This window comes from Pongo abelii, chromosome 8 (assembly GCF_028885655.2).
Source record: "Pongo abelii isolate AG06213 chromosome 8, NHGRI_mPonAbe1-v2.0_pri, whole genome shotgun sequence".
Classification (NCBI taxonomy): domain Eukaryota; kingdom Metazoa; phylum Chordata; class Mammalia; order Primates; family Hominidae; genus Pongo; species Pongo abelii.
The window spans coordinates 21,449,693-21,476,547 of NC_071993.2; the positions used below are offsets into that span (position 1 = coordinate 21,449,693).

Genomic DNA, 26,855 nt, shown 5'->3' on the forward strand with positions numbered 1-26,855 from the left:
ATGTGACCTTGAACAAGTTATTTGACCACTCTGAGCTTCCATGTTTTTGGTAGATTTGGTTTGGTTTGGTTGTTGTTGTTTTGTTTTGCTTTGAGACAGGGTCTCTCTGTCACCTTGTCTGGAGTGCAGTGGTGTGATTTCGGCTCACTGCGACCTCTACCTCTGGGGCTCAAGCGATCCTCCCACCACAGCCTCCTGAGTGGCTGGGACTACAGGCGTGTGTCATCACACCTGGCTAATAGAAACAGGTTTCACCATGTTGCCCAAGCTAGTCTCGAACTCCTGGGCTCAAGCAATCTATCTGCCTCAGCCTTTCAAAGTGCTGGGATTACAGGCATGAGCCATCATCCCCACCGAACTTCCATGTTTTTATTTTATTTATTTATTTTTATTTAATTTTTTTTTTTTTTTTTTTTTTTTTTTGAGATGGAGTTTCACTCTTGTTGCCCAGGCTGGAGTGCAGTGGCACCATCTCGGCTCACTGCAACCTCCGCCTTCCGGGTTCAAGCAATTATCCTGCCTCAGCCTCCTGAGTAGCTGGGATTACAGATGCCCGCCACCACACCCGGCTAATTTGTTGTATTTTCAGTAGAGATGGGGTTTCACCATCTTGGCCAGGCATGATCTCGAACTCCTGGCCTCAAGTAATCTGCCTGCCTTGGCCTCCCAAGGTGCTGGGGTTATAGGCATGAACCACCGCACCTGGCTGCTTCCATGTTTTCAATCTGTACGATGGGGATAAGATGATAATACCTTCCTCACTCAGGTATTATAACTTAAAAAGATACTGTGCATGAAGCACTTAGTGCAGTACCTGGCACGTAGAAGACGCTCAGTAAATGAGAGTTTTTTCCATACATTCCCCAGAAAACCTCATATAATTGCTTTATCCTTTAGACAGCACACTGTGTCTCCCAAATGCTACTAATCATATACTCTACTTTTTAGGTCATTTATACTCATGGTTTATCTGCCCCCTGACATACTCCCGAAAGGCAAGAAATATGTTATTCATCTCTGATCCTTTTTTTTTTTTTTGAGACAGGGTCTCTCTGTTCCCCAGGCTGAAATGCAGTGGTATGACCTTGGCTTACTGCAACTTCTGCCTCCCAGGCTCAGGTGATCTTCCTACCTCATCCTCCCAAGTAGCTGGGACTACAAGCATGCACCGCCACACCTGGCTAATTTTTGTAAATTTTATAGAGATGGAGTTTCGCCATGTCATCCAGGCTGATCTCAAACTCCTAGACTCAAGCAATCCACCTGCTTAGGCCCCCCCAGAGTCCTGGGATTACAGGCATGAGCCATTGCGCCCAGCCCCTCTGATCCTTTAAGGACCCCCAAGATATAATAGTCAATGAAAAGCTAAAACAGCAAGGTAAAAAAAAATAGATATAGAGAAATACCATTTATTTGTGTTTTAAATAAAACACACATATATGCACGTATATATGCATTCAAAATTTTTGGAAGAATAAACAAGATTTTTTTTTACCATGTCAGGTATTAATTTTACAATTAAAAAGAAGGAAAAAGAATGTTATATGCATGATGATATGTAAATGTTTAGATCAGTCACCTGAAAAGGTAGCCCAAAATATTTTACCTTTTGGAGATTCTGAGAATCTGGGAATTCTGAGCTTCTGAATGGAGAATCTCTGCATCTCAATTCTGAAATTCTGAGAATCTTCAAATCTAATCCAGCTGATCAGGGCACAGAAAGCATGGCTGGATGTGACTCCAACCAGGAGCTGCAGCCTAGACCACTGGAATGAGCCCTGTTTGAAGAAAGAGTGTTTTTAGCAGAAGGATACTCAGAAAAATGGGAGCTCCAAAGAGCTTGTGATGAAACCATAAGCATACTGGTTTCTGGAGAGCTGGATTCCATTTGCAGGGAAGGAGCAATTCACCAGATTTACCATCATCCCAATGGAACATTATTTATGACTATCCAAATCCCTTTGCTCTAATTCCATGCTGACCACATGCATGACTTAGGGTAAGTTATGCTAGCTGTTATAATGGATAACTCTGAAATGCACTGGCTTAAAGCCATAAAAGTTTATGTCTCTGTCACATCACATTCCAATGAGAACTGGGCCAGGAGTAGGCTGTACTCCACAAAGTCATTCAGGGACCAAGAACCATTTAATACCATGGCACCACCCTCCCCAGGCTCCTTGAAGTACTGTTCATTGAGCTGATGGATGGGGGGATGAGCAATGGTAGAGAAAGCACACCCACCCCTAAGACTCTTGGCCCAGAGGTAACACACATCACTCTAGCTCATATTCCAATGGAGAGAACTCCTTATATGGCCCCATCTAGATGACAGTAGGGAGCAAGGGGCAGTCAATGTTGTCTAGCAGTACGCCAAGGAAGAGGACAACGACATGAACATGGGTGAGTATCAACAGTTACTCTCACACCAAGTAATATTCTAATTATTATTTATTATTTATTTAACTTTTTTAGAGGCAGAGTCTTGCTCTGTCACCCAGGCTGGAGTGCAGTGATGCAATCATAGCTCACTGCAACCTCGAACTCCTGGCCTCAAACGATCTTCCCTCCTCAGCCTCCTGAGTAGCCAAAACCACAGGCACACACCACCACACCTGGCTAATTTTTTTAATTTTTGTGGAAATGGGGCCTTACTATGTCGTCCAGATTGGTCTCGAATTCCTGGGCTCGAGCAATGCTTCTGCCTCAGCCTCCCAATGTGTGGGGATTACAGGTGTGAGCCACTGCACTTAGTTTTTGATTATTGATTTAGGCTGACTAGTATACTAAATCTAGAAAGAGGGAGACACGAGCAAGGTATGTGAGCATCCCCATCACTACAGAGCTAGGTCTCCTATCCTAAACTGACAAATCATCTTTCTATTTCATACATCTTGGTTGTGACTTTACTTTTATCACAGGTTATCCCTGAAGAACATATTCAACACTGGGTATGCTAATACGGTAAAGGTTTCTTATTTTGTAAACCTGGGAACAGAACTGTGGGCCATGCTGACCTCAACAGGACACTGCAAACCTATGAGGTCCTTTCTAACTGGCCAGATAGCCAACCTCTAAAATATCTCCACCTCTTCTCTCTAAAACTTCAGCCAGGCCAGTCTCAGTGGCTCACACATGTAATCCCAGCACTTTGGGAGGCCAAGGTGGGTGGATCACCTGAGGTCAGGAGTTTGAGATCAGCCCAGCCAACATGGTAAAACCCTGTCTCTACTAAAAATACAAAAATTAGCCAGGTGTGGGGGCTCACGCCTGTAATCCCATCTACTCGGGAGGCTGAGGGAGGAGAATTGCTTGAACCCAGGGGGCGGAGGTTGCAGTGAACTGAGATTGCACCATTGCACTCCAGCCTGGATGACAAGAGTGAAACTACATCTCAATAAAATAAATAAATAAAAATAGAAAATAAAACTTCAGCCATTATAAGAACTGTCAGGTTCTACTTATGGAAAAGTATAATTTGGGGTTTACCTAGACAGGGAAATAATTTTTCAAATTTAAGTTACTTGTGGCCGGGTGCAGTGGCTCACACCTGTAATCCCAGCACTTTGGGAGGCCGAGGCAGGCAGATCACGAGGTCAGGAGATCGAGACAATCCTGGCTAACAAGGTGAAACCCCGTCTCTACTAAAAATACAGAAAATTAGCCGGGCGTGGTAGCGGGCACCTGTAGTCCCAGCTACTCGGGAGGCTGAGGCAGGAGGATGGCGTGAACCTGGGAGATGGAGTTTGCAGTGAGCCGCGATCGTGCCACTACACTCCAGCCTGGGCGACAGACTGAGACTCCGTCTCAAAAAAAAAAAAAAAAGTTAGTTGTTAGTGGCCAGGCACAGTGATGCACACCTGTAACCCTCGCACTTTGGGAGGCTGAGGCATAAGAATTGCTTGAGCCCAGGAGTTCAAGACCAGCCTGGGCAACATAGCAAGACCTTGTCTCTACAAAAAATTAAAAAATTTGCCAGGCATGGTGGCACATGCCTGTAGTCCCAGCTACTAGGGAGGCTAAGGTGGGAGGATCACGTGAGCCCAGGAGGTTGAGGCTACAGTGAGCTATGATCATGCCTCTGCACTCCAGCCCTGGGAGACAGAGCAAATCCCTGTCTCAAAATAATAAATGAATAAATAAACAGGCTGGGTGCAGTGACTCATGCCTGTAATCCCAGTACTTTGGGAGGCCAAGGCAGGTGGATCACTTGAGGTCAGGAGTTTAAGACCAGCCTGACCAATATGATGAAACCCTGTCTCTAATAAAAACAGAAAAATTAGCCAGGTGTGGTGGTGTGTGCCTGTAATCCCAGCTACTTGGGAGGCTGAGGCAGGGGAATCTCTTGAACCAGGGAGGTGGAGGTTGCAGTGAGCTGAGGCGACAGAGCAAGACTCTGTCTCAAATAATAATAATAATTAATAAACAAATAAATGACTTGTTAGTGATCAAGGATCAGACAGAGGGTGAGGTCTTTACATGGGCTGAGTACATTTCTTTCTTTTGGCTGCCATGGCAAATTACCACAAATTTGGTGCTTAAAATATCAGAAATGTATTCCCTTACAGTTCTGGAGGCCAGAAACCTGAAAACCAGGTGTCTGCAAAGCCTTGCTCCCTCCAGAACCTCTAGAGGAGTAGCCTGGCTTGTCTCTTCCAGCATCTAGTGGTCCCAGGCACTCCTTGGCATGAGGCTGCATCACTCCAGTCTCTGCCCCCATCCTCACGTGGCCTTCTCCCTTGTGTCTCTCTGTATTCCCCTTTGCTGCCTCATATAGAAACTCATCATTGGTTTTGGGGTCCACCCTAACCCAGGATGATCTCATCTTGAGATTCTTACCTTAATTATATCTGCGAAGGCCGTTATGCCAACTAACGCCACATTCAGAGGTTCCAGGTAGATATATCTTTGGGAAGCAGGAGGGACTATGCAATCTACTATACCAAGTAGAAAAGCTTCCTGCTCAAGCTCATGTCGCATTCAGACAGGCCCTTAGCAAATGCTGACTGTGTAACCCTGGGTGCCTAGCTTCAATGGTGCCACATGGGGCTGATGCTAGGAGCAGTAGCTAAGGTTTGCAAGCAGTCCTGCCAGAACACAGGGCACACTGAGGATCAGAAGTGCTTTTCTTAGTTGGATGTAGTGACTCACACCTGTCATCCCAGTGCTTTGGGAGGCCAATGTGGGAGGACCACTTGAGGCCAAGGGTTCAAGACAAGGAGTCAAGACAAGTCAAGATAAAACTGGGCAACATAGTCAGACCCTGCCTCAAAAAAAAGAGAAGAAAGTGAGAAAGAAGAAAGAAAGAGAAAAAGAAAGAAAGAAAGAGAAAGAAAGAAAGAAAGAAAGGAAGGAAGGAGAGAGAGGGAGAAAGAAAGAGACAGAGAAAAAGAAAGAAGGAAAGAAAGAAAGGAAGAAAGAAAGAAAGAAAGAGAAAGGAAGGAAGAAAGAAAGAGAAAGGAAGGAAGGAAGGAAGAAAGAAAGAAGTGAGGGAGGGAGTGAGGGAAGGAGAGAGGGGGAGAGAGAGAAAGAAAGAAAGAAAAAAGAGAGAAAGAGAAAGAGAGAAAGAAAGGTGGGAGGGAGGGAGAGCGAGAAAGGAAGAAAGAAAAGAATGAAAGAAAGAAAGAGAGAGAGAGAAAGAAAGAAAAGAAAAGAAAAAGTTAGCCAGGCATAGTGATAAGCATAGTTCTAGCTACCCGGGAGGATTGCTTGAGCCCAGGAGTTCAAGGCTGCCGTGAGCTGTTATCACGCCACTGCACTCCAGCCTGGGCAACATAGCAAGACCTTGTCTTTAAAAAAAGAAAGAAGAAAGAAAGAAGTGCTTTTCTTTCCATTCTAAATACTAAAATTATTTTTTAATCTCTCAAACCTAAAAGGCTACCCTGAGCTTCTTATACTTTGCTATGGTGTCAAATCCCAGCAGCGTATGTGGCGACCAACCTTTTGGTAACTGAGAGCTTCCATGTTCACTTAGGGCAGGAGACTCTGACACTGAGGCTTTGAAAGGAACAAGAGAGGGAGTCCTGCATCAGATTGCACTCAGAAATCCTGATTGGTAAAGAAAACAGTGCAATGGCCAGGCAGGTAGCTAGGAGGACAAGAGGACAGCCTCAATAAATTGGATGGCAATCCATGAGCTGAGATTTCGGGGTCTCTTGATGCAAGCTCAAAGGTCCCCTGTTAGCTATTCAGACATTGTATGATCAGCCTATGCAATGCAGTTTTCCACATCTGAATGTTCTTCTTGTCCTATTTTGCTGTTATCACACCATCAAGAATAAAGAAACGGCCAGAAACCTACCTGGTACTCACAATTATTCGAAGTAGGAAGGAAGAAGGCAAACAGAATAAGCTTAATGGAATGTAGCACTTCTAATTGGATCGTATTGCATTTTTGTGCCCTCCTTTACCATGTAAGTCTAGACACTGATATATATGCAGAGAGGAAAAGGGCAACATCGATCTCAACAGCCAATGAATTCATGCCTTCTCCCCACTCCCTGTCACTAAAGCTTTTGCATTCCTAAATTTATCGAACTCCCTTCAGCCTAAAGAAAAGTTTTCCTGGCGGGGCACGGTGGCTCATGCCTGTAATCCCAGCACTTTGGGAGGCTGAGGCGGGCGGATCACCTGAGGTCGGGAGTTCGGGACCAGCCTCACCAACATGGAGAAACCCCGCCTCTACTAAAAACACAAAATTAGCCAGGCATGGTGGCGCATGCCTGTAATCCCAGCTACTCAGGAAGGCTTAGGCAGGCGAATTGCTTGAACCTGGGAAGCACAGGTTGCAGTGAGCCAAGATCGTGCTATTGTACTCCACCCTGGGCAACAAGAACGAAACTCTGTCTCAAAAAAAAGAAAAGAAAAGTTTTGTAACCATTCTTTGAGAGTGCTTTCTACCTAAGAACCTTAATACTTACCACGCAGAGCACCTCATTTCATTCTCATGTCATTCTAAAAGCAGAGCAAGTTATGATCATCCCTATTTGTCAGATAGAAAAATGATGGCATGCATTGGGGCCGGTGGGGGGAGGGGGCAGGGAAATACCAGCCTACAGAGGACTTAAGTGACCTGCCCATATAATATGGTCAGAAACAGAAACAGAACTCACAACCTGTTCTCTAGGCCAAACTAAAATGCTTGGTAAAAGATCTGACACACACCAAAATAAGTTAAAAGATACCACAACAAAGAAATCAGACAAATCCAGGGTGTATTCATTTGTTAGGACAAATGAACTGGTTTTACCAACAAATCAATAGAAGTAGGGAATGGGGGACCAGCACTGACATAGAAAAAAAAGACACTTAAGAGACCTAAAAATCAAACACAATGTTGGAAACTTGTTTGGATACTAATTTAAAAGAAAAAAGTGTAAAAATACATTTAAGCCAGGCACGGTGGTCCAGATAATTTTTTGTATTTTTAGTAGAGATGGGGTTTCGCCTTGTTGGCCAGGCTGATCTTGAACTCCTGACCTCAGGTGATCCACCCACCTCGGCCTCCCAAAGTGCTGGGATTATAAACGTGAGCCACCGCACCTGGCCAAGACTGCATTTTACCACCTCAGTTACATCACTGTCCTGACTGCAAACTGCTCTTACCTCTTTCTTTCCTCTTTGTGATTCCTCATTTTACTCCCCCAACAGATAACTTTGTTCTCCTCCACAGTGGGAACATTTTTCTGATTATTCCTAAAATATATTATTATTATTATTATTATTATTATTATTTTGAGATGGAGTCTCACTCTGTTGCCCAGGCTGGAGTGCAGTGGCACGATTTTGGCTCACTGCAACCTCTGCCTCCTGGGTTCAAGCGATTCTCCCTGCCTCAGCCTCCTGAGTAGCTGGGATTACAGGCACCTGCCACCATGCCCAGCTAATTTTTGTATTTTTAGTAGAGACGGGGTTTCACCATGTTGGCCAGGATGGTCTCGATCTCCTGACCTTGTGATGCGCCCGCCTCGGCCTCCCAAACCTAAAATACATTATTATTTTTTAGAGACAGGAGCTCGCTATGTTGCCCAGATTGAAGTGCAGTGGCTATTCACAGGTGCAATCATAGCTCACTGCAGCCTTGAACACCTGGGCCCAAGCAATCCTCCTGCCTTGCAAGGCCTCCTAAGTAGCTTGTAATCCCAGCTACTTGGGACGCTGAGGCAGGAGAATTGCTTGGACTGGGGAAGTGGAGGTTGCAGTGAGCCGAGATCACACCATTGCACTCCAACCTGAGTGACAGAGCAAGTCTCTGTCTAAAAAAAACAAAACAAAACAAAAATACATGCATTCTTCATCATGGTGGTGTGGCTCCCTCAGCCTAGCACGTCTGCCTTGCCTCCCTTGCTCAGGCCCTTGTCCCAAGGGCAGCCTATTCAGACTTTACAGCATGTATTAAATGTCCCTGGGTGGAGAAGGCATAGAGTCAGTAAAGAGCTGGGATTTTTTTTTTTAAAGGCTCAAGTGACCCTCCCACCTCAGACTCCTGACTAGCTGGGACTAAATGCGTGCACCACCATGCCTGGCTGGTTTTTTTGTTTGTTTGATTTAGTTTTTTTTTTAAGTTTTTGTAGAGATGGGGTCTCGCTATGTTGCCCAAGCTGGTCTTGAAATCCCGGTCTCAAATGATCTTCCCACCTCAGCCTCTCAAAGTCTGGGGATGATAAGTCTGAGTCACCACACACAGTCAAGGTCTGGGTTTTGCAACAACCACAGAGACACCATCTCTATGGTGCTATAGGGAGAAGTCACTGGGGTACATAGCCAGAGGTGGCTACTTTCATTCATCCTCAAAAATAATACTCTAGCTGCTAGTGAGAGGGGAATAAAGAGAGGGCAAACCTGGAAGTCAGAGGTTAGAGGCTGACAATGTTGCAGGCATTTTTCCTGGTCAAAAGAAAGGAGAAAAAAAGTAGGTTTACAGGTGGATACCAAAGCCAATATTGGACGAACAGTACCAAAGGAAGCAAGAGAAGGAGGGAGCGCCTACGCTACCTTAAGGTGCTGGACTTGCACAATTATGGGCTCCAGACAATGGTGTATACATGTAGTGCTTTAGCCTCTGTGTGGGTGAGGAAATGATAGCTGCTATAACAAAGAGACCCAAAAATTCAATGGCTCAAACAAGATAAAAGTTTATGTCTTACTCATCTAACAGTCCAGTTTAAGACTTCCAGGTGGGTTTGTCCCCAGTCCAGGGTGGCAGATGGCAGTCCTTCCACACATGACTTCCAAGGATGTCCAAGTTGTGGCCAAGCCAGACTGCAAGGATAGGGGCAAGAGCTGAGTTCAGGGCTAGAGACTTTCTCTTAAACAACTAAATGGGAAGTTGCTCCCAACATTTCTGTTCTTATTCCATCTGTGAGAGCTGGGTTGCATAGCCACAGTTTGCTGCAAAGTGGGACATGAGCCGGGGGAATGTTGCCCCTGGAAATGCAGCCAAAATCCTCAGTAGTGTTCCAATACTGAGAAAGAATGGGAGGATAGAGTTTGGTGGACAGATAGCAGACTCCATCATCATTTTTCTTCACCTGGTCAATGGCTTTATGGATATGTTAGTCCGTTTTGCATTGCTATAAAGGAATACCTGAGACTGGGTAATTTATAAAGAAAAGGAGGCTTATTTTTTATTTTTTTTTTATTTTTTTGAGACAGAGTCTCACTCTTCACCCAGGCTGGATTGCAGTGGCACGATCTCGGGCCACTGCAACCTCCACCTCCCAGGTACAAGCGATTCTCCTGCCTCGGCTTCCCAACTAGCTGAGATTACAGGTGCCCGCCACCACGCCCAGCTAATTTCTGTGTTTTTAGTACAGACGGGGTTTCACCATGTTGGCCAGGCTGGTCTCAAACTCCCAACGTTCAGTGACCCGCCCACGTCGGCCTTCTAAAGTGCTGAGATTACAGGCGTGAGCCACCGCGCCTGGCCCAGAAAAGGGGTTTATTTGGCTGACAGTTCTGCAGGATGTACAAGCATGGCACCAGCATCTGTTTGGCTTCTGGTAAGTGGTCAGGGAGCTTATAATCACGGAGGATGGTGACCTGGGAGCTGGCACGTCACATGGCAAGAGCAGAAGCAAGAGAGAGGAAGAGGAGGTGCCAGACCCTAACAACCAGGTCTGGCATGAAATCATTACTGTGGTGAGGGCACCAAGCCCTTCACGAGGGATCCAACTCCAGGACCCAGACACCTCCCACTAGGTCCGACTTCCAACACCGGGGCTCACATTTCAACATGAGACGTGGAGGGGAGAAATATCCAAACTGTATCAATGGATAACATCTGACTCTTTTTTTGTTTGTTTGTTTGTTTGTTTTTGGCTAAAGAAAGTGCCCAGTTTATTGCTAGACCAGACAAGTGTTTATTCCAAATTGTGATCAAGATAGAATAATTAAGTACTTCCCTTATATAATGAAAATTACCATTATCCTGTTAGTGCAATCAGTTTTCTGAGTTTATTGATACTGCATTAATATTAAAATAGGCTGGGCGTGGTAGTGGCTCATGCCTGTAATCCCAGCACTTTGGAAGGCTGAGGCAGAAGATCACTTGAGGTCAGGAGTTCGAGACTATCCTGGGCTACATGACGAAACTCCATCTGTACTAAAAATACAAAAATTAGCCAGGCATGGTGATACATGCATGTAGTCCCAGCTGCTCGGGAGGCTGAGGAAGGAGAATCGCTTGAACCAGGGAGGCAGAGGTTGCGGTGAGTTGAGATCGCGCCACTGCATTCCAGCCTCGGTAACAGAGGGAGACTCCATCTCAAAAAAAAAAAAAAAATTAAATTAGAATAAACAGATGTTAATAGGCAGCATGCATATTTGATGTGCCTTTATTTTTCTTCTGCTTTAGGATAGTACTTCATTCTTAAGTGTGTGTGTAAAGAAGAAAAATAGTAGTAAGCTATATTGATGGTATGTAAAAGAAATATAGGAAAGGTTTACATTTCATTTGTTAGATTCCTGCCAAGTATTTTAAGTGGTAGGGTATATAAAAATAATATTTTAGATTATTAAAACACCTTGATATTGGCTCATTTAATTACACTGTAAATTTTTCTCTAAAGGCAAGTGTGGTATTTTATATTTTCTAACAATAATCCTATTCTTCCCTTTTCCTTATATTTTCCTTTGATATTTTCCTGATGTATTATAAAATTATTTTCAAGTATAAGACTGGTTTGTAAAAATACCTACATATTGTGTGAGATTATCATTATCATTTTTTTTTCCATTACCTTCTCATCAAATAAAGGCAAGAGTGATAAAACAGTTGCCAAAGAAACAAAAGGCATCCCAGTTATTTCTGTGCTGGGATGGCTTTTGGCTTGCCGTTGCTGAAAAGCAAACAAGATATAGCCAAGAAATTTTGCCGTTGTTGCCTGGTAGGAAGGAAAGTTAGGGGTGCATATTTGGTTCAAGATGACCTTCAGGGAGGACCCAATGTCAGTGTCCTGCCAAGTCACACACAAGGAGAGAAAATCTATAATGACAGTTCAAATCTTTCTTCCCCCAGCAAATTGTGTCAGCCCTGTTATAAACAGTAACAACAGCATAGGAAATATCTGACCCTTTTGCCATTGGTTAAGAGTTATTGCTAGCTCCTACTTGGCTAATAGCTTGAGTCTCTGAAAAACAAGGAATATTTCAGAAACCTCATTATGAGGAAGAGATACCTGCAATTTCCAGGTAAATGAAGCAAGTCTTGTACATGCCCAGATGGGACCAGGCCTCTGTTACATGAACCCTGGCAAGTTAAACAGGCTATGTCTTCTCGTTTGAAGCAGCTAAGAATGTCCCAAGCTCACTGCAATGCTAGAAGAACCCGGCACTGACTCTTGAGAAAACGTTTGAGACTAAACATGAAAGTTGCTCCCTAACCCGCAGTGTTATCATTGCAGTTGTTAACAAGATAAAGTAAATAAACCTAAACTCTCAGTGAACTTATTTCTCAGTTTATTGAATTGAATTTCCTGACATGCTGCGCTGGGTGCCCAGAATACAAAGATGCACAAAGCCTGGTTCGGTGAGAGAGATGGTTATGGAGACAGACGATGACGGCAACGGAGAAACAGCATAGGCAGACCCCAATCCCATAGGAGGAGCAAAGATATCTCCCTGGAGATCAGGGAGGGCTCACAGCCAGGGATGCATGAGATCAGGCAGACAAGAGGCACGCCTGTGTTTAACTCAGAAAACAATGAAAAGTTTGCTGGCCGGGCATGGTGACTCACGCCTGTAATCCCAGCACTTTGGGAGGCCAAGGCAGGCAGATCACAAGGTCAGGAGTTCCAGACCAGCCTGGCCAATACGGTGAAACCCCATCTCTACTAAAAATACAAAAATTACCTGGGCATGGTGGCAGGCACCTGCAGTCCCAGCTACTTGGGAGGCTGAGGCAGGAGAATTGCTTGAACCCGGGAGGCGGAGGTTGCAGTGGAACAAGACTCTGCCATTACACTCCAGGCTGGGCGACAGAGCAAGGCTCTGTCTCAAAACAAACAAACAACAAAAAAAGGACAGTTTGCATATGACTTGTGGGACAACCTTTTCTGGGGGGCAGCAGTTTCATTGGAAAGTTAAATAATAGTTATAATGACTACCATTTTGTTGCAGGAAGTCAGGGACCCCAAATGGAGGGACAGGCTGGAGCCGTGGCAGAGGAACATAAATTGTGAAGATTTCTTTTTAATATGGACATTTATCAGTTCCCAAATAGTACTTTTATAATTTCTTATGCCTGTCTTACTTTAATCTCTTAATCCTGGTATCTTCATAAGCTGAGGATGTATGTCACCTCAGGACCACCGTGATAATTGTGTTAACTGTACAAATTGATTGTAAAACATGTGTGTTTGAACAATATGAAATCAGTGCACCTTGAAAAAGAACAGAATAACAGCGATTTTTAGGGAACAAGGGAAGACAATCATAAGGTCTGACTGCCTGCGGGGTCGGGCTAAAAGAGCCATATTTTTCTTCTTGCAGAGAGCCTACAAACGGACATGCAAGTAGGGAAGATATCACTAAATTCTTTTCCTAGCAAAAAATATTAATATTAATACCCTGGGGAAGGAATGCATTCCTGGGGGAAGTCTGTAAATGACTACTCTGGGAATGTCTGTCCTATGTAGTTGAGATAAGGACTGAGATACGCCGTGGTCTCCTGCCGTACCCTCAGGCTTACTAGGGTGGGGAAAAACCCAGCCCTGGTAAATTCGTGGTCAGACTGGTTCTCTGCTCTTGAACCCTATTTTCTGTTGTTTAAGATGTTTATCAAGACAATACATGCACCACTGAACATAGACCCTTATCAGTAGTTCTGCTTTTGCCCTTTGCCTTGTGATCTTTGTTAGACCCTTATCAGTAGTTCTCGTTTTTGCCCTTTGAAGCATGTGATCTACTCCCTGTTCTTACACCTGCTCCCCTTTTGAAACCCTTAATAAAAAACTTGCTGGTTTGAGGCTCAGGTGGGCATCATGGTCCTACCGATACGTGATGTCACCCCCAGCGGCCTAGCTGTAAAATTCCTCTCTTTGTACTCTTTCTCTTTATTTCTCAGCTGGCCAACACTTATGGAAAATAGAAAGAACCTACGTTGAAATATTGGGGGTGGGTTCCCCTGATACCATTTATTGAGCTAGGCTACTGTACTAACTTGGATATAAATACAGATATATAAAATTAGTTTACTAGAGCTACCATAACAAAATCATTAACTGGGTGACTTAAACAATAGAAATTTATTTTTCTTTCAGTTCTAGAGGCTGAAAATCCAAGATCAAGGTGGTGAGCAGGGCTGGTTTCCTCTGAGGCCTCCCTCCTTGGCTTGCAGATGGCCGCCTTCTTGCTGCTTCTTCACGTGGCTGTCCCTCTGTGCACGTATGCCCCTGCTGTCTCTCTGTGTATCCTAGCCTCCTCTTCTTATGAGGACACCAGTCCATTTGGGTCTTGTTTTTGTTTTTGTTTTGCTTTGTTTTATTTTTTGAGATAGTCTCACTCTGTCACCCAGGCTGGAGTGCAAGGGCACCATCTCAGCTCATTGCAACCTCTGCCTCCCGGGTTCAAGCGATTCTCCTGCCTCAGCCTCCCAAGTAGCTGGGATTACAGGCATGTGCCACCACACCCAGATAATTTTGTATTTTTTAGTAGGGACGGGGTTTTGCTATGTTGGCCAGGCTGGTCTTGAACTCCTGACCTCAAGTGATCTTCCTGCCTCGGCCTCCCAAAACGCTGGGATTATAGGGGTGAGCCACAGCACCTGGCTGACACCAGTCCATTTGTATTAGAGCCCACCTTGAGCTTCATTTTAACTTAATTACCTCTTTAAAAATCCTATCTCCAAATATAATCATATTCTGAGATAGAGGGTGTTAGGGCTTCAATATATGAATTCTGGGAGCATACATTTCAGCTTATAACACATATGTGTGCATGTATATACTTAAACATATAATTTGATCTTCAACCATCCTATAATGGTCCTGCCATTCCATTTTACAGATGAGGAACTGATGCTCAGAAAGGCTTAATAATTAGCCTAATGTCACCTAATTAATAAGCATCAGGAAATGTAAACCTAGGACTGTCTGACTGCAAAGCCCAGGCTTTTAACCACCATGCTATACTTTGAAGGGAGAGAAAAATAAGTAGCAGTTATAAAAATTCTTCTCTGTTACCTGGTATCCGTTTGCACACTCAGCCATGCCGTTAATTGGCCCAACATTTATTGCGTGCTTATGATGTATCCCAGGTAACGGAAGAAGTTGTGACTCTTTCATGAGAGAGTTGCAGAATTAAATTGGAAATAATTTTAATATCTGGAAGAACTGTGCAGTTCTCCCACACAGGAAACCTACTTGGGGGAAGCGGTTAGAATTCTATCAGGTTCAGGGATATTTAGAGCTAGTATCCAAAATCCAATCAGTGGATGTGGGCTTATAGACACTGTAAAGAGATAGTAGAAGATTTGGTAATGTAAAACTTGAACTTAAAGGATGTGAAATTATGTGGCCACCTTTTGTAAGTTATGGAATCACTGACATAGCATCTAGGGTAGGGCTCAAGGTATTCCTACTCTATTGTAGACATGAATTCTGTTGCACCTTCCCAAAAAATTATCTTGAGAAGGCAATCCCTAACTGTGATTGTTCTTTAGCTGGCAAGAATATTTAACCATGAGAGGATTCAAAATGAAATATACAAATGTTTAAGAGCACCAGGCGCAGTGGCTCACGCCTGTAAACCCAGCACTTTGGGAGACTGAGATTGGTGGATTACTTAAGGTCTAGAGTTTGAGACCAGCCTGGCCAACATGGTGAAACCCTGTCTCTACTAGAAATACAAAAATCAGCTGGGCATAGTGGCAGGTGCCTGTAGTCCCAGCTACTTGGGAGACTGCAGCAGGAGTATTGCTTGAACCAGGAGGCAGAGGTTGCAGTGAGCCAAGACTGTGCCACTGTACTGTAGCCTGGGCAACAGAGCAAGACCCTGTCTCAAAAAAAAAAAAAAGAAAGAAAGAAATTTTTAAGAGAGTGAAACTTGTACTACTAACATCTCGATATTAAGGAATCTGAAAGTATTAATATTATAGTACTTATAATACTTGTTATGGACTATTTGTTCCCCCAAAAATTCATATGTTGAAATCTTTTTTATATAAATACATATATTTGGGTTTCTGTGGGTTTTTTTCAGTAGAGACAGGGTCTCACTCTGTCACTCAGACCAGAGTGCAGTGGCACGATCATAGCTCACTGCAGCCGCAAACTCCTGGGCTCAAACCATCCTCCCACCTCAGCCTCCTAGTAGCTGGGACTGCAGGCACACACTACCACTCTTGGCTACTTTTTAAATTTTTTTTAGAAATGGGGGTTTTGCTATGTTACCCAGACTGGTTTCAAACTCCTGGGCTCAAGAGATCATCCCTTCTCTCCACCAAAAGTGTTAGGATTACAGGCATGAGCCACCATACCCAGCCTAGAATTATAATTTTAAGTTGAAAGTTTACTACATTTTATGTAATATTGGCACTTAGAATTAAGGCCGGCTATATGGTCATGTTTAACGATTAGATTTATACAAATTAAACATTTTAGTCAGGCAAGTTGGCACACACCTGTAATTCCAGTTACTCAAGGAAGCTGAGGCAGGGGGATCACTTGAGGTCAGGAGTTCAAGACCAGCCTGAGCAACATAGCAAGGCCCACCATCTCAAGAAAAGAAAGAGATAATTAAACATTTTGGAAAGTTTAACAGCCAGACATCTGAGTTACTTTAAAGGGAAATAAATACATTGATGGGTTATTATTGCAGTTTCAAATAAGTAAAAGTTTAGATTTGTAAATGGGATCAAATATTAATCAAAGGTGTGCCTCCTACAGTGTTGCGATTTGCTACATTTATAAATAGAAATTTCTAAATTGACCTGAAAAAAACTTGATTTTTTGATATGTAACCTAAATAAATGGCAATTTTTAAAATCAAAGTAAACCCCTGAAGAAGCTTTCTGTGGACAAAGCAGAAAAAGTGTAATTAGAACCTAAGAAAGGGGGCATCTAAAAACTGGGAGTCAGGGGAAAGCTTTACAGAGGAAGAACTGAAGATGGGTATGAGTTTGTCCAGCAAATTAAATAGGGGAGGTCAGTGCATCCAGGTAGAGGCAAAGAAATATAGGGGCCAGGCGTGGTGGTTCACACCTGTAATCCCAGCATTTTGGGAGGCTGAGGCAGGTGGATGACTTAAGGTCAGGAGTTTGAGACCAGCCTGGCCAACATGATAAAACCCCATCTCTACTAAAAATACAGAAATTAGCCAGGCATGGTGGCAGGCGCCTGTAATCTCAGCTACTTGGGAGCCTTGAGGCAGGAGAATCGCTTGATCCTAGAGGTGGAGGTTGCAGTGAGCCGAGATCGTACCAGTGCACTCCAGCCTGGACAACAGAGCAAGACTCTGTCTCAAACAAACAAAAGAAAGAAAGAAAGAAAAAAAGAAAGAAAGGAAGAAAGAAAGAAAGAAAGAAAGGAGAAAGAAAGAAATATACGAACAACAGCTACTAGTAGTTCAGCATTCCTGAGTCAAAAATCAAGCTGGGAAACAGGTCCCAGTGATGTCAGCTAGGTAGGTAGGGGCCAAGTCATGAAGGGACCTGTGTCCCAGGTAAAGGCATTTCTGTTTTAAACTGTAGGCAATGGTAAGACATTGAAGAATTTCCCTCACATTTGATCTGATTTGCCTGGTTCGGAGCTCACAGTTGAAAAATAAAGTGAACCAACACTAAAGTCAGGAAAACGACTGAAGTCTAGATAAGTGATTTTGGAGTGTGGGAGGGAAAATGAGGAGAGAAAAAATAAAATCAAGCTAAGGGCAAAATACATACCTAAAGTACATTCTCTTGAGTCATGGATACATTGCTAGCGGTAAGCTGCAAAATTTATCAAATAGCAAGGAAGGAAGGAAGAAGAGAGAGAGAGAAGGAAGCTGACTCAGAAACTGAGGGGAGAGAATTGGGCTAGAAATGTGTTTCAGGCATCAAGAACAAATAGATGGTAATTTTTGAAGCCATGAGTATAAATGAGATTTTCCAAAGAATGTGCAGAGAATAGGGAAGAGAAAAAGGCTAAGGATAAAATCAGGGGGAAAGTCAACATTGAAGGTGTAGGGAGCAGAAAAAAAATTGGGTCAAGCTAATTGTGAAAGTTGAGCCCAAGAAGCAGGAGTGACCATTCAGAAGCATGAGGTATCAGGGTATCACAGGAGATGAGGTTTTCAGAAGGTGGAAGAAGCTGGGCACAGTGAACTTGAACTCGGGCTAGGTGTTGAAGCCAGAAGTTTGAGACCAGCCTGGACAACATAACAAGACACCATCTCTAAAAGAAAAAGAAAAAGAAAAAGAAAAAGGGAGGCCGAGGCGGGCGGATCATGAGGTCAGGAGATCAAGACCATCCTGCCAACTTGATGAAACCCCGTCTCTACTAAAATACAAAAAATTAGCCAGGCGTGATGGCGCACACCTGTAGTCCCAGCTACTCAGGAGGCTGAGGCAAGGGAATCACTTGAATTCAGGAGGCAGAGGTTGCAGTGAGTCGAGATTGCGCCATTGCACTCTAGACTGGCAACAGAACGAGACTCCATCTCAAAAAAAAAAACAAAAAAAAAAGGTGGAAGGAAGTGTGCGCAGATGTTACCGAGAAGACCCCTAATGCAAAAACTAGTATTGTAAGGATCTATCCAGCCAGGTTTGGGAAGACTGCCATTCCCTTATCTGTGTAACATTTCTGAAAATAATAAAGGAAGCTAGGCCTGGCAGCTCACTCCTGTAATCTCAGCACTTTTGGGAGGCCAAGGCAGAAGGACTTCTTGAGCCCAGGAGATCGAGGCTAGCATAGGCAACATAGTAAGACCCCATCTCTACAAAAAAATTTAAAAATTATCCAAGCGCGGTGGCACATACCTGTAGTCCTAGCTACTCCGGAGATTGAGTGGGGAGGATGGCTTGAGCCCAGGAGATCGAGGCTGCAGTGAGCTATCATGGTGCCACTGCCCTCCAGCCTGGGCAATAGAGTGAGAGTGAGACTCTGTCTCTAAAAAGTAAATAAATAATAATAAAGGGGAAAAGGGTTTTCTCTGCTTTCAAATTGCCTCCTTCTATTCTCCTTATAGGCATGAGATCCATTAAGCTCCTTGACCAACAAACAGTCTTTGATCAGTGAACCCTCGGTAACATTCAATCCCTGTGTCTACCTCTGCCTTTAAGAAACTCATCCCATCCTTGGTTTCAGCCCTTTGCTGGTTTAGCCCTCATCCCTCCCTTTCTCTCCCACTTCCCCACCTTTCTGCCCTCTCTTCTCCCTCATACCCGCTCTGCAGGCATTTCTCAAGGCTCAGTGTTCAGCCCTCTGTTCATCTCGTTCTATACTCCTGGAGTAATTCTGCTGGACTGATTTGATTTCCTTCTTTAGCTATAATTTTGCGGCAGATATTTCCCAGAAATCATAAAATGTGGCTATTGTTGTTCAATACATCATTGCAGGGAAAGAACCGCTGGATGTGTATGTCCTACATTCAAAATCACAGATACAAAGTGCTGCACATACCTCATCCATTATTCCCCTATTCTCTTGCTCTATTATTATTTCCAAGTAGCTCTAGGCAGCTTGGTGCTTCCAAGCTTCTGGGACTGTGGGCAGGAATAATAATGACTTATCCAACTGCAGCGACAAATCCAACTGCACAACCACTATTCCTGCAAGTGAGCTGAAAATGTATGGTGGTGCCTGCTAGACCTCACCCCTGAGAATGCACTGCATCCGCCAAACTCATATTGTCAGCCCTACCCATGCAAGTGGGGACATAGTACTAGCCTCTTCTAGTTATAATTTTAGCATATTTCATTGATTCTAAGGCTTACTTATTTTTCACATTGTAACTTCAGAAATTGAGATGCACTCTACATTTACAGTTAGCACTTTTTATTGTTATTGGAATATAAAATAATGATGTGTTTTATAATCTGCGGTGTCATGTATCTGATGAAATTTGGGTATTTGAAGAACAAGATGCAAAAATAAATTAGTTTCATCTGTTGTACAACAGGGTGACTATAGTTAATAACATTGACTTGTTTTTGGTTTTTTGGCTTTTTTAAGAGATGGGGTCTCGCTATATGGCTCACAGCCTGGAGTAAAGTGGCTATTCACAGGTGTGATCATAGTACACTACAGAGCCTCAAACTGCTAGGCTCAAGCAATCTTCTGCCTCAGCTGGGACTCCCAAGTAGCTGGGACTACAGGCATGTGCAACCGGTATTTTGAAAATTGCTAAGAGTAGATTTTGTGCTCCTACCAAAAAACAAATAAGTAAGGTAATGTACATGTTAATTAGCTCAACTGAGCCATTCCACAATGTTTACATATTACAAAATGTCATGTGGTACACAAAAAATCTACACAATTTTATTTGTCAAATTTTTTAAGTGTTTTCTTTTTGTTTTGTTTTGTTTTATTCCGAGATGGAGTCTCGCTCTGTCACCCAGGCTGGAGGGCAGTGGCGCAATCTCGGCTCACTGCAAACTTCACCCCCAGGTTCAAGCAATTCTCCTGCCTCAGCCTCCTGAGTGGCTGGGATTACAGGTACGCACCACCACACCCAGCTAATTTTTGTATTTTTATTACAGACGAGGTTTCACCACGTTGGCCAGGATGGTCTCGATCTCCTGACCCTATGATCTGCCCGCCTCGGCCTCCCAAAGTGCTGGGATTACAGGCGTGAGCCACCACACCCGGCTATTTGTCAAATTTTTTTTTTTCCAAGATGGAGTCTTGCACTGTCACTCAGGCTGGAGGGCAGTGGGGTGATCTTGTCTCACTGCAACCTCCACCTCCCAGGTTCATGTGATTCTCCTACCTCAGCCTCCCAAGTAGCTGGATTACAGGCAAGAGCCACCACCCCCAGCCTTAAGTGTATTTTTAAAATAAATTAGTTTCACTTCGGAAGACAATAAGCACAGTGTTTAAAAGTTAGGTTTAAAGTCAGACACACTGGGTTTAAATTTCAGCTCTGACACTTACTAGCTCCAATAACTAGAAAAAGTTGCTTCATCTCTCCAAGTCTCCATTTTTCTAACCTGAAAACCTGGACTAAGAGACTGGCATTATCTACCTCATAGGGTTTTTAGAGGTTTAAACCCTATTGTGTGATCTGCTTAAGACAATGCCTGGCAGCTGGTAAATGCTCTGTCTGCTACATCCCAGCCTTCTTGTATTTGTCAAAAGGAAAAGCTGTAAGATGTATGGGAACAACATTGGATTTGTATTTTGACTGAACCAGGCAAACAACACTCTCATGACTCTAATCAGAGAGAGAGAAAAAATAAACAGCCCATAATTCAGGGTTGAATAGAGTCGTAAAACAGGCAAAGAAAATGCTCATGCTTGTAAATCATAGGCAAAGTTTCTACAGTAATAGATCAATGCCATTTCTCCCTCCCTACCTCACACTACTGAAAATGGTACAGGGCATACGTTACATATTAAAACCAAATTTACTCAATATGAAGATAGCCCCCTTCCCTCTGTGAGATTACCCAGTCAGCATTCTGCAGCTTACTAAGCTGACTAGAGTCAATCAGAATCAAGATATTTACCAAAATCTCTAGGTTTTATTTTAAGGGAGAAGATATAAAGCTGCATACAATATAGTCTGATTTTCACAAATATGCATGTATTCATAAAGAACTGAAATGATATATACCAAGTTGCTTGCTGGATAGTAAGATTATGAAATTTTTTGTTTTATCTTTTCATTTTTAATTTGTTCATAACTGAGATAAACTACTCTGGTAAAAAAAAATCGTTTAATCTTTTTATGTATTTTATTATTTATTTATTTATTCATTTATAATTTTTGAAACAGGGTCTCACTCTGTTGCCCAAGCTGGAGTGCAGAGGCACAATCCTGGCTCACTGCAACCTCCACCTCCTTGGTTCAAGCAATCCACCCACCTCAGCCTCCCAAATAGCTGGGACCACAGGTGTGCACCACCACACCCAGCTAATTTTTTTATTTTTTGGTAGGGACAGGATTTCACCATGTTGGCCGGGCTGGTCTCGAACTCCTGACCTCAAGTGATCTGCCTGCCTCAGCCTCCCAAAGTGCTGGGATTATAGGCGTAAACCACTGGGCTCAGCTAATCTTTTTATATTATAAAAGAAAAAAGAATAACTTGTTTTTCACAGGATTTAGGGGACATTCTCTTTAGCCGAAATCCCAGAGGTTATTTTTATACATTTAAACACACACTTTGGAGACATTAATTCAGTATTTCTTATGAAGACTATTAAGTAGTCCCCCGCAAGCTATTGCAGGATAGACACATAGTGGTGATGTGTTCATACTAACTAATGAAAGTTTCACTCTAGCAGCTCAGAGTAAACCAGAGTCTTCTAAGCAGGCTAAGTGAATTCAGCATAGAAGAGACAAAATAATCAGCTTACAAGGGCAGTACTTGGGGTAACTATTTTTTTTTTTTTTTTTGGAGTGTGTAGGAAAAGAATTCTTTTTAAAAAATTAACAGCAGCTGGGCACAGTGGCTCACGCCTGTAATCCCATCACTTTGGGAGGCCAAGGTGGGTGGACCACCTGAGGTCAGGAGTTCAAGACAAGCCAGGCCAACATGGTGAAACCCCATCTCTACTAAAATACAAAAATTAGCGAGGTGTGGTGTCGTACACCTGTAATCCCAGCTACTCGGGAGGCTGAGGCAGGAGAATCGCTTGAACCCAAGAAGCAGAGGTTGCAGTGAGCCAAGATTGTGCCATTGCACTCCTGCCTGGGCGACTGAGCGAAACTCCGACTAAGAAAAAAAAAAGGCAGAATAGTATCTGTTGTCCAACATGCCTTACTAAATAGACAAACAGTAGTAGTTAAAACCAAGAAATCCACTTCTTTCCTGGTGTTGTCTGTATATTGGTACCGGTATAAACTGAACTGCTTGTATTAGTCCATTCTCACACTGCTATAAAGTTACTATCCGAGATTGGGTAATTCGTAAACAAAGGAGGTTTAATGGACTCACAGTTCCACATGGATGGGGAGACCTCAGGAAACTTACAATCATGGTAGGAGGGGAAGCAGGTACCTTCTTCACAAGGTGACAGGAGGAAGGAGAGCAGGGGAAACCTCCACTTATAAAACCATCAGATCTCGTGAGAACTCACTCACTATCAGGAGAACAGCATGCGGAAAACCACCCCCATGATCCAATCACCTCCTACCAGATCCCTCCCCCGACAAATAGGGATTACAATTTGAGATGAGATTTGGGTGGGGACACATCCAAACCATATCACTGCTACAAGAAAGGGACCCCAAAATGATGACCCCTACAGAAGGGCTGGGTGCAGTGGCTGATGCCTGTAATCCTAGCACTTTAGGAGGCCAACGCGGGTGGATCACCTGAGATCAGGAGTTCAAGACCAGCCTGACCAACATGGTGAAACCCCATCTCTACTAAAAATACAAAATTAGCCAGGTGTGGTGGTGCATACCTGTAATCCCAGCTACTTGGAAGGCCGAGGCAGGAGAATCGCTTGAACCCAGGAGGCGGAGGTTTCAGTGAGCCGAGATCCCACCATTGCACTATAGCCTGGGCAACAAAAGCGAAACTCTGTATCAAAAAAAAAAAAAAAAATTAGCGTGGTGTGGTGGTGCATGCCTGTAGTCCTAGCTACTCAAGAGGCTGAAGTGGAAGGATTGCTTGAGCCCAGGAGTTTGAGGCTACAGTGAGCTATGAATGCACCACTGCACTCCAGCCTGGGTGACAGAGAGAGACTCTGTCTCAAAATAAATAAATGAGTAAATAAATAAATAAACAAACTATACAGAAGTTCATTCTTGTGTCATTTCCAGAGGTGAGCGCAGTGGGGTACAGGGTGGTGAGGCCGCTGTGCTCCAGGAGGTCCTCATTCTCATTGTTCCACCACCTGGTAGGGAGGGATCCTTGCCTGAATGGTCAGACTGGCTCACCATAGCATCTGTATTCCTTCCCAAAGGAGGGGAAAGGGGAAGGAAGTCAAAGGCAAGCAATTTATCTTTAAGAAAATGATGTGGAAGTTGCACACCTCACTTCAACTCACAACTCAGTGGTGAGAACTTAGATAGCCTCACCTGTTAGAAAAGAGGCTGAGCACTGTAGCCTCTACCTGGGAACTCTAGCATCTACCTGCTAAACCTCAGGGAGAGGGGTGTACACACCAAAAGAAAGGAGGGGAGGCTGGCTGCTAGTCCATGGTTGCAATTTATGCTACAAAGAGCCTTTTTTTTTTTTTTAGAGAGAGCATCTCACTGTCACCCCGGCTGCAGTACAATGCTGCAATTATAGCTCACTGCAGCCTCAGTCTCCTGGGTTGGGATCCGCCCACCCCAGCCTCCCAAGTAGCTGGGACTACAGGTGCATACCACCATGCCTGGCTAATTTTTTTTTTTTTTTTTTGGTAGAGATGGAGGTCTCACTGTGTTGTCCAAGCTGGTCTCAAAGTCCTGGTCTCAAGCGATCCTCCCGCCTCAGCTTCCCAAAACGCTGGGATTATAGGCATGAGCCACTGCACCAGGCCCAAATAACCATTTTAAACGGCATGTTTATAACTTAGTTTTTATTTTTTTTCTTTAGGAGACAGACCCTCGCTTTGCTGCCCAGACTGGAGTACAGTGGTGTCAAATCAGCTCACTGCAACCTCCACCACCCCAGTTCAAGCAATCCACCCACCTCAGCTTCCCAAGTAGCTGGGACCACAGGTATGCACCACCATGCCCAGCTAATTTTTTATATTTTTAGTGGAGACAGGGTCACTAAAAATATAATTTTTAGTATATGACCAAAATATGTATTTTGGTCAGGCTGGTCTTGAACTCCTGGCCTCAAGTGATCTGCCCACCTCAGCCTCCCAAAGTGTTGGGATTGCAGGCATGTGCCACCTTGCCTGGATTCTAACTTAAAATTTTATGTCCTTTTCCGTCTACCCACTTTCAAAATATGATTGATAAGGCACTGCCAAAGTCCACTAGAGGCTGGAAAGGCAAGGTTCCTCCCCTAGAGCCTCTGAAGGGAGTGCAGCCCTGCCCACACCTTGATTTCAGCCCAGTAACACTGATTTTGGACTTCCAGCCTCCAGATCTATGAGGGGATAAGTTTCTGTTGTAAGCTGCTCGGTCGTAGTAATTTGTTACAGAAGCCACAGGAAATGAATACGGTGACATTGTCTGTGACTTTGGCCTTGGAAATTTTTTCATAGCCATAGCCCTGAGCCAAAATGTTCCATCCTAATTCTAACTTGACCTATAAATTGGAGTTAGTGATTTGAATCTAGCTGAGCATTTACCTAAGAAAAAGCAGTCTCTAAATCTTTCTAAGCAAAAGGAGTGGGCTGTCATTGATATTTAGTTTCCTAAAACCCAGTATAAACAAGGGTGCCCTGTTTGGGGAATTTGAGGGTGGAAAGAGAGAAAAAAATTCTCAAAGTTCATTTTTACTCATTAACTCCTCCCATAATATTCATTGGACACCTGCCATGGGCCAGGCACTGAGCTTGGAATTGGGAAACAACCATGTATATAAAACAAAGTTCCCCCGAGTGGCTCTCAGTCTAGTTCAGCTTTCAGGGAGGGAGAGAGAAAAAGAAAGAAGGCCAAGATGGATACATAAATCTGAGAAACTCACTTTATAAAACGATGCGCAAAACTATGTGAAATACTCCATCACACTTCTCTAAACCTTATAATACCATCTGTGAACAAAACAAATGTTTTGGAGAAAAAAAAGCCTTCCTGAATGTGGAAATCAAGCCAGGAAGAAGGTGAGCATGTTACCTGACACAGAACAAGCCCCAGGGCAGACACAGAAATGAAGCATCCCAAAGCACAAGATATTAAGAGGGAATAAAAAAAAAAAAAGCACAGCACAGTATGTCAGGCAAAGGACCTCAAAATCATATATAAAAGACACAAACATGTATGAGTTTCTTAATTTCCGAAGTTGAAATCTTTTTCTCAACTGAGTCAAATGAATTAAAAACTAAATTACCATATTCATCAAGCCATCTACATAAAACAATTTCCCTACATTTAAAACCTACTGCAACCCAAATTCTACTAGAGGTTGTCAGTCTGAAGCTCACACAATCATCTTCATATATCGGTGGGGTGAGGGGAGTGGTAATAATCTAGGGGGCGCAAACCTGAATTGCCCGAGGGAACTGACTACATAATCAAACTATCCAGTTCAAAGGGCAAGTTGTATAATTCAAGACCATAAAGTAAAAGTCCTCCTGTGTTGTTTAATAGTAAGTTTCCATTGCTGACTATTTTCCTGTGAAATTGCCTTGCTTCTCCATTTTCTTTTGCATTTTTAGACACAATCAGTGGAAATTTTTTCCACTGGAAAGTGGCAAAGTGACAAGCATTCTTGCTAAAGAAATCTAATATCACACATTCTGACAAATCTCTTTGGAATCCTCACTTCATTCAAAGATTCAAGCTCGCCTGACAGACCGGTGGGACAGGCCAGCAGGAATCCTATTTGCCTTAGGGCCTGAATAGCTTCCTGGGAAATTCTGCCACCCAAGGCAAGCTCTCAAAGGTCAGACATCAGCTTGGCCCAGTAACAATGCCTCCCTGGTCCCAGAGGAAGGGTGATTCTGAGTGCAGCCTGGTCTGTGAATTAGATTTGTTCACCAGCCCAGCCCCCATGGACTCGTGTCAGAATCTTAGAGAGGGGTCTAAAAAACTACAACAGCAGTTTTTACTAAAATTCACTGATCAACTTTGACATCACTGAAAGTAGAAAGCCAGACATTATGTGTCTCTTGACGAGGTGCATGGGGAAGTCCGCTGCACTACCAAAAAAGTAATAACAATAATAACTGAATCAGAATCTCATCAAGCCTCCAGGCCTCATTATCACCAGTTTACAGGAATAGAAGGAGCCTAGGAGCATTGTTGAACAACACCATGATAACACAATCAGCCAAATCCAGGATGTGGAAAATTCCACAGAACAAATGATCAGCTTCCTTTACGAAATACAGAGCTCTAAAAAGGGATAGTAAGAATTATTGTAGGTAGCAAGAGACTCAGGAGACATAACCAACTACATGTGTGTACTATCTTTAGATTCAGATTCAAACAAACCATCTGCACAAAGATATTTGTGAGACAATTGGAGAAAATGGAACGTACACTGAGAATTAGGTAATGTTAAGAAATTATTGGGGGATTTTTAGGGATGATAATATTATTGTGCTTATATTGGGAAAAGAGTCCTTTTCCTTTTAAAGATAGTAATTAAGTACTTCGGGCTG

General features: G+C 43.4%; 1 long non-coding RNA gene across 1 annotated transcript in view; it reads right to left on the reverse strand.

Annotated features, from left to right (window-relative positions):
- Window positions 1-26,855, reverse strand: part of LOC129048190 (uncharacterized) — a 60,225-nt gene that overhangs the window by 25,885 nt on the left and 7,485 nt on the right. The window contains exons 3-4 of the long non-coding RNA XR_010141484.1: window positions 9,147-9,261; window positions 1,607-1,778 (exon numbers count right to left, since the gene is read on the reverse strand). This is a non-coding gene — a long non-coding RNA (uncharacterized LOC129048190). The remainder of the gene's footprint in view (window positions 1-1,606; window positions 1,779-9,146; window positions 9,262-26,855) is intronic.